The following is an 11,462-nucleotide window of genomic DNA, read 5'->3' on the forward strand; positions in this document are numbered from 1 at the left end:
CTCAAGGGATCCTTCTGCACTGGCCTCCCACAGTGCTGCGATTACAGGTGTTCGCCAACATGCCTGGCCCACCAGAACAAATCTTAGCCAGGCACGGTGGCTCACGCCTTGTAATCGCAGCACTTTGGGAGGCCAAGATGGGCAGATCACCTGACCAACATGGAGAAACCCTGTCTCTATTAAAAAATACAAAAATTAGCCGGGCACGGTAGTGGATGCCCGTAATCCCAGCTACTCAGGAGGCTGAGGCAGGAGAATGGCTTGAACCCGGGAGGCGGAGGTTGCAGTGAGCTGAGATTGCACCACTGCACTCTAGCCTGGGCAACAAGAGCAAAACTGTTTCAAAACAAAAACAACAATAAAAAAAACCCCTGTACCCATTAGCAGTCACTACCTATTTCCAGTGTCCACCCCCCAACCACCCAGCCATAGGCAACCACTAATCTACTTTCTGTCTCTATAGATTTGCCTATTGTGGACATTTCATACAAATGGAATCATAAAATATATATTTCCTTTGTGACTGGCTTTTTTTCACTCAGAATAATGTTTTCAAGGTTTGTTCATACTGCAGCATATACCGGTAATTCATTTCTTTTTATTACCAAATAATATTTCATATGTACATACCAATTTCATTTATGAAATTTCATCAGTTGAAGGACATTTGGGTTGTTTTCTACGTTTTGGTTATTATGAATAATGCCATAGTTAACATTCATGTACAGGTTTTTGTGTGAATATATGTTTTGAATTTTCTTTTCTTTTTTTTTTTTTTTGAGACGGAGTCTCACTCTGTCCACCAGGCTAGAGTGCAGTGGCACGATCTCGGCTCACTGCAAGCTCTGCCTCCTGGGTTCACGCCATTCTCCTGCCTCAGCCTCCCTAGTAGCTGAGACTACAGGCACCTGCCACCACGCCCAGCTAATTTTTTGTATTTTTAGTAGAGACGGGGTTTCACCGTGGTCTCGATCTCCTGACCTTGTGATCCGCCCGCCTCGGCCTCCCAAAGTACTGGGATTACAGGCGTGAGCCACCGCGCCCGGCCTGTTTTGAATTTTCTTAGGTGTATACCTGGGAGTGGAATTTCTGGATCAAGTGTTTTGAGGAACTGACTGTTTTCCAAAGCAGCTATACCATTTTACACTGTAAACCCACTAGCAATCTATAAGTATTCCAATTTCTTCACATCTTCACAACTACTATAGTTTGGATGCTTGTATCTCCAAGCCTCATATTGAAATTTGATCCCCAATGTTGGAGGTAGGGCCTACTGGAAGGTGTTTGGGTCATAGGGGTGAATCCCTCATGAATAAGTTAATTACCTCCCTGGTCAGGGAGTGAGTGAGTTCTTACTCTATTAGTTTACACAAGAGCTAGTTTCTAAAAGAGCCTGGCACCTCCCCTGCTCCCTTGCTTCCCCTCTTAACATGTGATCTCTGCACACATTGGTTCCCCTTTGCCTTCTGTCATGAATGGAAACAGCCTCTGGACCCCACCAAAAGCCTAAGAGATACCAGCACCATGCCTCCTGTGCAGCCTGTAAAACTGTGAGCAAAATAAACCTCTTTTCTTTATAAATTGCCTAGCCTCAGGTATTCCTTTATAGCAATACAAACAGACTAAGACACCAGCACTATAATCAAAATCAAGTATCTGTCATTTTGATTATACATCTTAGGGGGTATGAAGTGATACCTCACTGTTTTGATACGCATTTCTCTGATGGTAAATAATGTTGATTATCTTCTTATGGGCTTAGTGGTCATTCGTATTTGCATATCTTCTTTGGAAAGATAGATTGCCCCTATTGAGGGCCAAGCACTATGGCTCACCCCTGTAATCCTAGCAGTTTAGGAGGCCAAGGTGAGAGTATCACTTGAGGTCAGGAGTTTGAGACCAGCCTGGCCAATGTGGTGAAAATTCATCTCTACTAAAAATATAAAATTATCTGGTCGTGGTGGTGCACGCCTGTAATCACAGCCACTCAGGAGGCTGAGGCACAAGAATCACTTGAACCCAGGAGGTGGAGGCTGCAGTGAGCCGAGATCATGCCACTGCACCCTACCCTGGGTAACAAAGTGAGGAGACTCTGTCTCAAAAAAAAAAAAAGCAAGGAAGAAAGAAAACATGTCTATTGAGATCCTCTGACCATTTTTTATTTATTTTCATTTTTATTTTTTGAGATGGAGTCCCACTCTGTCGCCCAGGCTGGAGTACAGTGGCATGATCTCAGCTCACTACAACCTACACCTCCTGGGTTCAAGCAATTTCCTGCCTCAGCCTCCCAAGTAGCTGGGATTACAGGTGTGCACCACCACACCTAACTAATTTGTGTATTTTTAGTAGAGACGGGGTTTTGCCATGTTGGCCAGGCTGGTCTCGAACTCCTGACCTCAGGTGATCCACCCACCTTGGCCTCCCAAAGTGCTGGTGGCCCTTGGCCCTTTGATCTTTTTTTTTTTTTTTTTTTTTTGAGATGGAGACTTGCTCTGTCACCCAGGCTGGAGTACGATGGCACAGTCTTGGCTCACTGCAACCTCCACTGCCTGGGTTCAAGTGATTTTCCTGCCTCAGCCTCCTGAGTAGCTGGGACTACAGGTGTAACACCACACCTGGCTAATTTTTGTATTTTTAGTAGAGAGGGGTTTCATTATGTTGACCAGGCTGGTCTCGAACTCCTGACCTCATGATCTGCTGGCCTTGGCTTCCCAAAGAGCTGGGATTACAGGCGTGAGTCACCGCGCCTGGTCCCTTTGACCATTTTTTAAAAACTGGATTGTTGGGGGCCAGGCACAGTGGCTCATGCCTGTAATCCCAGCACTTTGGGAGGTCAAGGTGGGTGGATCATGAGGTCAGGAGATCGAGACCATCCTGGTTAACATGGTGAAACTCTGTCTCTACTAAAAATACAAAAATTAGCCAGGCGTGGTGGCAGGCGTCTGTAGTCCCAGCTACTGGGGAGGCTGAGGCAGGAGAATGGCGTGAACCTGGGAGGCGGAGCTTGCAGTGAGCCGAGATCACGCCACTGCATTCCAGCCTGGGTGACAGAGTGAGACTCCGTCTCGGAAAAAAAAAACAAAAAACTGGATTGTCATTGGGTGCAGTGGCAATTGGATTAAATTGTCTTAGAACTCTTGTTGAATATTGGGCTGGGCAAGGTGTGTCATGCTGTAATCTGAACACTTTGGGAGGCCAAGGCAGGTAGATCACCTGAGGTCGGGAGTTCGAGACCAGCCTGGCCAACATGGTGAAACCCTGTCGCTACTAAAAATTCAAATATTAGCCGGGTGTGGTGGCAGGCACCTGTAATCCCAGCTACTCAGGAGGCTGAGGCAGGATAATCGCTTGAACATGGGAGGCAGAGGTTGCAGTGAGCCAAGATCACACCATTGCACTCCAGCCTGGGTGACAGAGCAAGACTCTGTCTCCAAAAAAACAAAAAAAGAGTTCTTGTTGAATATCAACTACTTATAAATATGAGGTGTTTATTTCTGGACTCTTTTATCCTTTTTATTTGTATGTCTTTGACTCTTAAAAAGGTGATGGATGTTATCAATACTGTTCAGTTGTTATTTATTCAATGAGCAATGTTAAATTGTAAATGACTGAAGAATTCGCTTCAAAGAGTAGTCTCTATGTAATGAGTACATGCGAGAATTTTTTTTTTTTTTTTGAGATGGTGTCTTGCTCTGTTGCCCAGGCTGGAGTGCAGTGGCACTATCTCGGCTCACTGCAAGCTCTGCCTCCTGAGTTTATGCCATTCCCCTGCCTTAGCCTCCCGTGTGGCTGGGACTACAGGCGCCTGCCACCTTGCCCGGCTAGTTTTTTGTATTTTTTAGTAGAAACGGGGTTTCACCGTGTTAGCCAGGATGGTCTCGATATTCTGACCTCATGATCCGCCCGTCTCAGTCTCCCAAAGTGCTGGAATTACAGGCTTGAGCCACCGCACCCGGCCACGAGAATATTTTCAAAGAAGTTGAAATTCAGTACAACCTGAAGTGGAATCCGCTAAGATGTGTTATAATTTATGGGATTACCAATATTTGTGGAACAGAAGAAACTTAGCTGGGCAGATTCACTAAGCTTGTGACAATGTAAGATGTTTAAAGCCTTGTAGCGGGCTGGGCATGGTGGCTCATGCCTATAATCCTAGCACTTTGGGAGGTCAAGGCACATGGATCACGAGGTCAGGAGATCGAGATCATCCTGGCCAACATGGTGAAATCCTGTCTCTACTGAAAATACAAAAATTAGCTGGGCGTGGTGGCATGTGTCTGCAGTCCTAGCTACTCAGGAGGCTGAGGCAGGAGAATCGCTTGAACCTGGGAGGCAGAGGTTGCAGTGAGCTGAGACCACATCACTGCACTCCGGCCAGGGTGACAGAGCAAGACACTGTCTCAACAACAACAACAAAAAAACCATCACAGGAAATATTTGAATTTATCATGTGTATTGAGCCAATAGTGTCAACAGTGAACTTTATTTGCTCTTCTGGACTTAATCATTATGAATTCCAGGATTTTTTTCAGTAATGAAGCTGAATATCCTGACTTGATCTACTATATAGCAGTTTAATGGCTTAGCAGTTATAACTTATTATTTTATTTAAGCTCAGGGCTGAGAAGGAATTTCTTTTTTTTTTTTTTTGAGATGGAGTTTAGCTTTTGTTGCTCAGGCTGGAGTGCAATGGCACAATCTCGGCTCACCGCAACCTCCACCACCTGTGTTCAAGCAATTCTCCTGCCTCAGCCTCCCGAGTAGCTGGGAGAACAGACATGCACCACCACGCCCAGCTAATTTTTTGTATTTTTAATAGAGATGGGGTTTCTCCATGTTGGTCAGGCTGGTCTTGAACTCCCGACCTCAGGTGATCTGCCCACCTCAGCCTCCCAAAGTATTGGGATTACAGGCGTGAGCTACCATGCCTGGCCAAGAAGGAAATTTTTAAAACTTGGGATAAAATACACATAACATTAAATTTACCATCCTAACCATTTTTAAGTATACAGTTCAATGGTATTAAGTATATTCACAATGTTGTGAAACCATGGTCACCATTACCACCATCCATCTCTAGAACTTTTCATATTGCAACACTCAAGCTCTATGCCCATTAAATAATAATTCCTCATTACCTCCCTACTCCCAACCCCTAGGAACTGCCATTCTACTTTATGTCTTTGTGAATTAGACTGCTCTTGGTACCTTATGCAAGTGGAATCATATAGTATTTGTCTTTTTTGATTGTCTTACTTCATCTTGCATAATATCCTCAAGGTACATCCATGTTTTAGTACTTGTCCTTCCTTTTTTTCTTTTTTTTTTGAGGCAGAGTCTCACTCTGTTGCCCAGGCTGGAGTGCAGTGACACAATCTCGGCTCACTGCAAACTCCACCTCCTAGGTTCAAGGGATTCTTCTGCCTCAGGCACCCAAGTAGCTGAGATTATAGTATGCGCTGACACACCTGGCTAATTTTTGTTTTTGTTTTTGTTTTTTTTTGAGGCGGAGTCTCGCTCTGTCACCCGGGCTGGAGCACAGTGGCTGGATCTCAGCTCACTGCAAGCTCCGCCTCCCAGGTTCACACCATTCTCCTGGCTCAGCCTCTGGAGTAGCTGGGACTACAGGCGCCCGCCACCTTGCCCGGCTAGTTTTTGTATTTTTAGTAGAGACGGGGTTTCACTGTGTTAGCCAGGATGGTCTCGATCTCCTGACCTCATGATCCGCCCGTCTCAGCCTTCCAAAGTGCTAGGATTACAGGCTTGAGTCACCGTGCCCGGCCTAATTTTTGTATTTTTAGTAGAGACGGGGTTTCACCATGTTGGCCAGGGTGGTCTCAAACTCCCGACCTCAAGTAATCTGCCGGCCTTAGCCTCCCTAAGTGCTGGGATTACAGGCATGAGCCACTGTGCCCAGCTGTTCCTCCTTTTTGAGTTTGAATAATATTTCATTGTATGTATATGCCACATTTTGCTTATCCATTCATTCATTGTTGAACAGTCAGTTGCTTTTACCCTCGGCTATGCTGAATAATGCTGTGAGATGGAAATTCTTATGAATGAGAATTGCCCTCAACCAGTTTTATTGAATACTAAGTGGTTTTAGAGGTTAGCTTTTGCTGAAGATGTGATAATGTTTCTTAATAAGTTCAATCTAAAATTACCAGTTAAAATGGTATTGATATGTGAAACTCTTACTGTGATAAAGTTGTTTTGGGCAATACATAATGTTGTTTGAATCACAAGAAATGTCAAGTTGATTTACACACTTCCTATGGTGTCAATTTTTTTTTTTTTTTTTTTGAGACAGAGTCTCACTCTGTTGCTTAGGCTGGAGTGCAGTGGCACGATCTCGGCTCACTGCACCCTCTGCCTCCCAAGTTCAAGTGATTCTCCTACCTCGGTCTCCAGAGTAGCTGGGACTACAGGTGAGTGCCACCAGCCCTGGCTAATTTTTGTATTTTTAGAAGAGACAGGGTTTCACCATGTTGGTCAGGCTGGTCTGGAACTCCTGACCTCAAGTGATTTGCCAGCATTGGTCTACCAAAGTACTGGGATTACAGGTGTGAGCCACCATCCCCGACCTGGTGTCGAAATTAAAACAAGACCTGAGATGTCTGTTATTGCACAAATTTGCAGCATACATCTTTTCTGTGATTTGAACTACAGTGTCTGCAGCATGTTTTTGGCTCTCACATATAAAGTAAATTTCCATATTCCTTTTTATTTTTTTGAGATGGAGTCTCACTCTGTCACCAGGCTGGAGTGCAGTGGCATGATCTCAGCTCATTGCAACCTCTGCCTCCCAGGTTCAAGTGATTCCCCTGCCTCAGCCTCCTGAGCAGCTGGCACTACAGGTGCACACCACCTCGCCCAGCTAAGTTTTGTATGTTGACTAGAGATGGGGTTTCACCATGTTGGCCAGACTGGTCTCCATCTCTTGGCCTCATGATGTGCCCACCTCAGCCTCCCAAAGTGCTGGGATTACAGGTGTGAGCCACTTCTCCCAGCTGGAAATTTCCATATTTCAAAAGCAGTTTAAATGTACAGTTGAGGATCTCCCATCTAATCTTCAATTGGAGGTGATTACTTTTCAATGTATATGCTCAAAGGCATATATTAAGAGAAGAGTCTAATACGATTTATTTATTTATTTATTTGAGAGAGTTTCACTCTGTCACCCAGGCTGGAGTACAGTAACGCCATCTTAGCTCACTGCAACCTCTACTTCCTTGGTTCAAGCAATCCTCCTGCCTCAGCCTCCTGAGTAGCTGGGATTACAGGTGACCACCACCATGCCTGGCTAATTTTTGTATTTTTAGTAGAGATGACGTTTCACCATGTTTGCCAGGCTGGTCTCGAACTCCTGACCTCAAGTGATCTCCCTGCCTCGGCCTCCCAAATTCCTGGTATGACACACATTAGCCACTGGGTCCAGTCTATAGTAGAATTTTATAAATTTCTCTCCAGCAATGATTATTCTAAAATAATATCACATGACAGTGGATTGATATCATATTTAGCAGTACCTATCTGTGTGAAAAGATATTTTCTTTTTCTTTTTTCTTTTTTTTTTTTTTTTTGAGACAGAGACTCATTCTGTAGCCCAGGTTGGAGTGCAATGGTGTGATCAATCTCTGCTCACTGTAACCTCTGCCTCGCAGGCTCAAGCTATTCTTCTACCTCAGCCTCCCAAGTAGCTGGGATTACAGGCACTCAAGACCACACCCAGCTAATTTTTGTGTTTTTAGTAGAGACAGGGTTTCACCATGTTGGCCAGGAGGCTCTCAAACTTCTGACCTCAAGTGATCCTCCTGCCTCAGCCTCCAAAAGTGCTGAGTTTACAGGCGTGAGTCACTGCGTCTAGCCAAAATTGCTTTATTCTTATTAACAGGCCTGAAAACTTAACTACTATATTTTAAATTTTATCAATAAGCTGGGCGTGATGGCTCAACCCTGTAATCCCAGCTCTTAAGGAGGCAGAGGCAGGAGGACAGCTTGAGCCCAGGAGTTCGAAACCTGCCTGGGCAATACAGTGAGACTCTGTTTTCCATACATACACCCAGAAAGTGTAAATGTTATCAATAAAATATTCATGGAAACTTTTATATTATTATATAAGTACCTAGATGAAATCCTTGATGTAACCAGGCATGGTGGCTCACACCTAGAATCCCAGCACTTTCGGAGGCCAAGGTGGGTAGGTCTCTTGAGGTTGGGAGTTCAAGACCAGCCTGGCCAACTTGATTAAACCCCATCTATACTAAAAATAAAAAAATTAGCTGGGTGTGGTGGTGGGTGCCTGTAATCCCAGCTACTCAGGTGGCTGAGGCAGGAGAATTGTTTGAACCTGGGAGACGGAGGCTGCAGTGACCCGAGATCACACCATTGCACTCCAGCCTGGGCAATAGAGCGAAATCCCGTCTCAAAAAAAAAGAAAAAAAATCTTTGATTTTGCCACTTGATCTGCAAAGCCTAAAAATATTTTACTATCTGTTTCTTACATAGAAAGTTTGCTAGGCCAGGCATGGTGGCTCATGCCTATAATCCCAGCACTTTGGGAGATCGAGGCAGGTGGATCACTTGAGGTCAGGAGTTGGAGACCATCCTGGCCAACACGGTGAAACCCTGTAGCTACTAAAAATACAAAAAAAACTAGCTGGGTGTGGTGGTATGTGCCTGCAATCCCAGCTACTCGGGAGGCCAAGGCAGAAGAATAGCTTGAACCTGGGTTGCAAAGGTTTCAGCAAGCTGAGATCGTGCCACTGAACTCCAGCCTGGGCGACAGAGCAAGAGTCCCTCTCAAAAAAAAAAAAAAGAAAGAAAAGGAATTCAGGGGAGTCCATCCATAAAGTTGAGTAAAAGCAAGTTTGTTAGAGAAGTAAAGAAACAAAAGAATGATACTCCATAGACAGAATGGTGACATGGGCCACTTGACTAAGTATACTTATAGTTATTTCTTGATCATATGCTAAATAAGGGGTGGATTATTTATGAGTTTTCCAGGAAAGGGGCGGGGATTTCCCATAACTAAGTGTTTCTCCCCACTTTAGACCATGTAGGGTAACTTCCGGACATTGCTATGGCATTTGTAAACTATCATTGTGCTGGTGGGAGTATCTTTTAGTATGCTAATGATTTATGATTAAGAAATAATGAGCAGTGATGACGACCAGAGGTCACTTTCATCACCATCTTGGTTTTCGTGGGTTTTAGCCAGCTTCTTTACTGCAAACTGTTTTATCAGCAAGGTCTTTGCAACCTGTATCTTGTGCCGACCTCCTATCTCATCCTGTGACTAAGAATGCCTAATGCCTGGGAATGCAGCCCAGTAGGTCTCAGCCTTGTTTCACCCAGCCCATATTGTTCACCCAGAGTGACAGATGGAGTCACTCTGGTTGGAACACCTCTAACAATTTCAGAACTTTTCAAAATCGTGTTTGTATTAGTCCGTTTTTGGTTTTTTTTGTTTGTTTTTGTTTTTTTCTGAGACAGAGTCTCACTCTATTGCGCAGGCTGGAGTTCAATGGCGGGGTCCTGGCTCACTGCAACCTCTGCTTTCTGGGTTCAAGTGATTGTCCTGCCTCAGCCTCCTGAGTAGCTGGAATGACAGGCATTAGTCCGTTCTTGCATTGCCATAAAGAAATACCTGAGGTTGAGTAATTTATAAAGATAAGAGGTTTAATCGGCTCACAGTTATGCAGGCTGTACAAAAAGCATGATGCTGGCATCTTCTCGGCTTCTGGGGAGGCCTCAGGAAACTTACAATCATGGCAGAATGTGAAGAGGGACCACACACATCATGAGGCCAGAGTAGGAGCAAGAGAGCATAATGGGGGAGGTGCCACACACTTCTGTTTTTTTTTTTTTTTTTTCTGAGACAGTCTCACTCTGTTGCTCAGGCTGGAATGCAGTGGCGTGATCTTGGCTCACTGCAACCTCTGCCTCTTGAGTTCAAGCAATTCTCCTGCCTCAGCCTCCCAAGTAACTGAGACTACAGGTGCACACCACTGCACCTGGCTAATTTTTGTATTTTTGTAGAGATGGGATTTTGCCATGTTGGCCAAGCTGGTCTCAAATTCCTGACCTCAAGTGATCTGCCCGCCTTGGCCTCCCAAAGTGCTAGGATTACAGGCATGAGCCACCATGCCTAGCTGTGCCACACACTTTTAGTCAACCAGATCTTGTGAGAACTCACTATCATGAGACCAGAACTAAGAGGATGGTGCTAAACTATTCATGAAAAACACCTCCATGATCCAATCACCTCACATCAGGCCCCACCTCGAACACTGGGAATTACAATTTTACTTGAGATTTGGGTGGTAATACCCAGATCCAAACCATATCAATGTTTTAAAGAACATCTAACTGCTCAGCTTTTCAATAGATGACTTCAAGTGACTTTATGCTCTGTGGTAGGCAGAATAATTCTTCCCCAAAGATGTTCATGTACTAATCCTCAGAACCTGTGAACCTGTGAATATACTAATATGCTTTTTTTTTTTTTTTTTTTTTTTTTTTGAGACAGGCTCTCTCCCTGTCACCCAGCGGCAGGATCATGGCTCACTGTAGCCTCCACCTCCCAGGCTCAATTTATCCTTCTACCTCAGCCTCCCAAGTACCTGGGATTGCAGGCATGCACCACCACACCTGGCTAAGCTTTCAATTTTTTAAGAGATGGGGTCTCACTATGTTGCTCAGGCTGGTCTTAAACTCCTGGGCTCAAGTGATCCTCTTGCCTAAGCCTCCCAGAGTGCTGGGATTACATGCGTGAGCCACTCCACCCAACCTAATATGCTATTTTATTATTTATCTTATCGTATTTTGAGATGGAGTTTCACTCTTATTACCCAGGCTGGAGTGCAATGGTGCAATCTCAGTTCACTGCAACTTCTGCCTCCCAGATTCAAGCAATTCTCCTGCCTCAGCCTCCTGAGTAGTTGGGATTACAGGCACCTGCCACCATGCCAGCATGCCCTGCTCATTTTTGTATTTTTAGTAGAGATGGAGTTTCGCCACGTTGGCCAGCCTGGTCTTGAATTCCTGACCTCGTGATCCACCTGCCTTGGCCTCCCAAATTGCTGGGATTACAGGCATGAGCCACCACGCCCGGCCCTAATATGCTATTTTATATGGCATGGGGGATTGAGGTGGCAGATGAAATTAAGGTTGTTTATTTAGTTGACCTTAAAACAAGTAGATGAGATTCTGAATGATCTGAGTTGGCCCAAAATAATAAGAAATGTCCTTTACTTTTATATAATACATATATAGCGCATATATATATATATTTTTTTTTTAAATATTTTTATTTTTTTATTTTTTGAGATGGAGTCTCGCTCTGTCGCCCCAGCTGGAGTGCAGTGACGCGATCTCTGCTCACTGCAAGCTCTGCTTCCCGGGTTCACGCCATTCTCCTGCCTCACCCTCCCAAGTAGCTGGGACTACAGATGCCCGCC

The sequence above is a fragment of the Piliocolobus tephrosceles genome, chromosome 4, assembly GCF_002776525.5.
Source record: "Piliocolobus tephrosceles isolate RC106 chromosome 4, ASM277652v3, whole genome shotgun sequence".
Taxonomy (NCBI): domain Eukaryota; kingdom Metazoa; phylum Chordata; class Mammalia; order Primates; family Cercopithecidae; genus Piliocolobus; species Piliocolobus tephrosceles.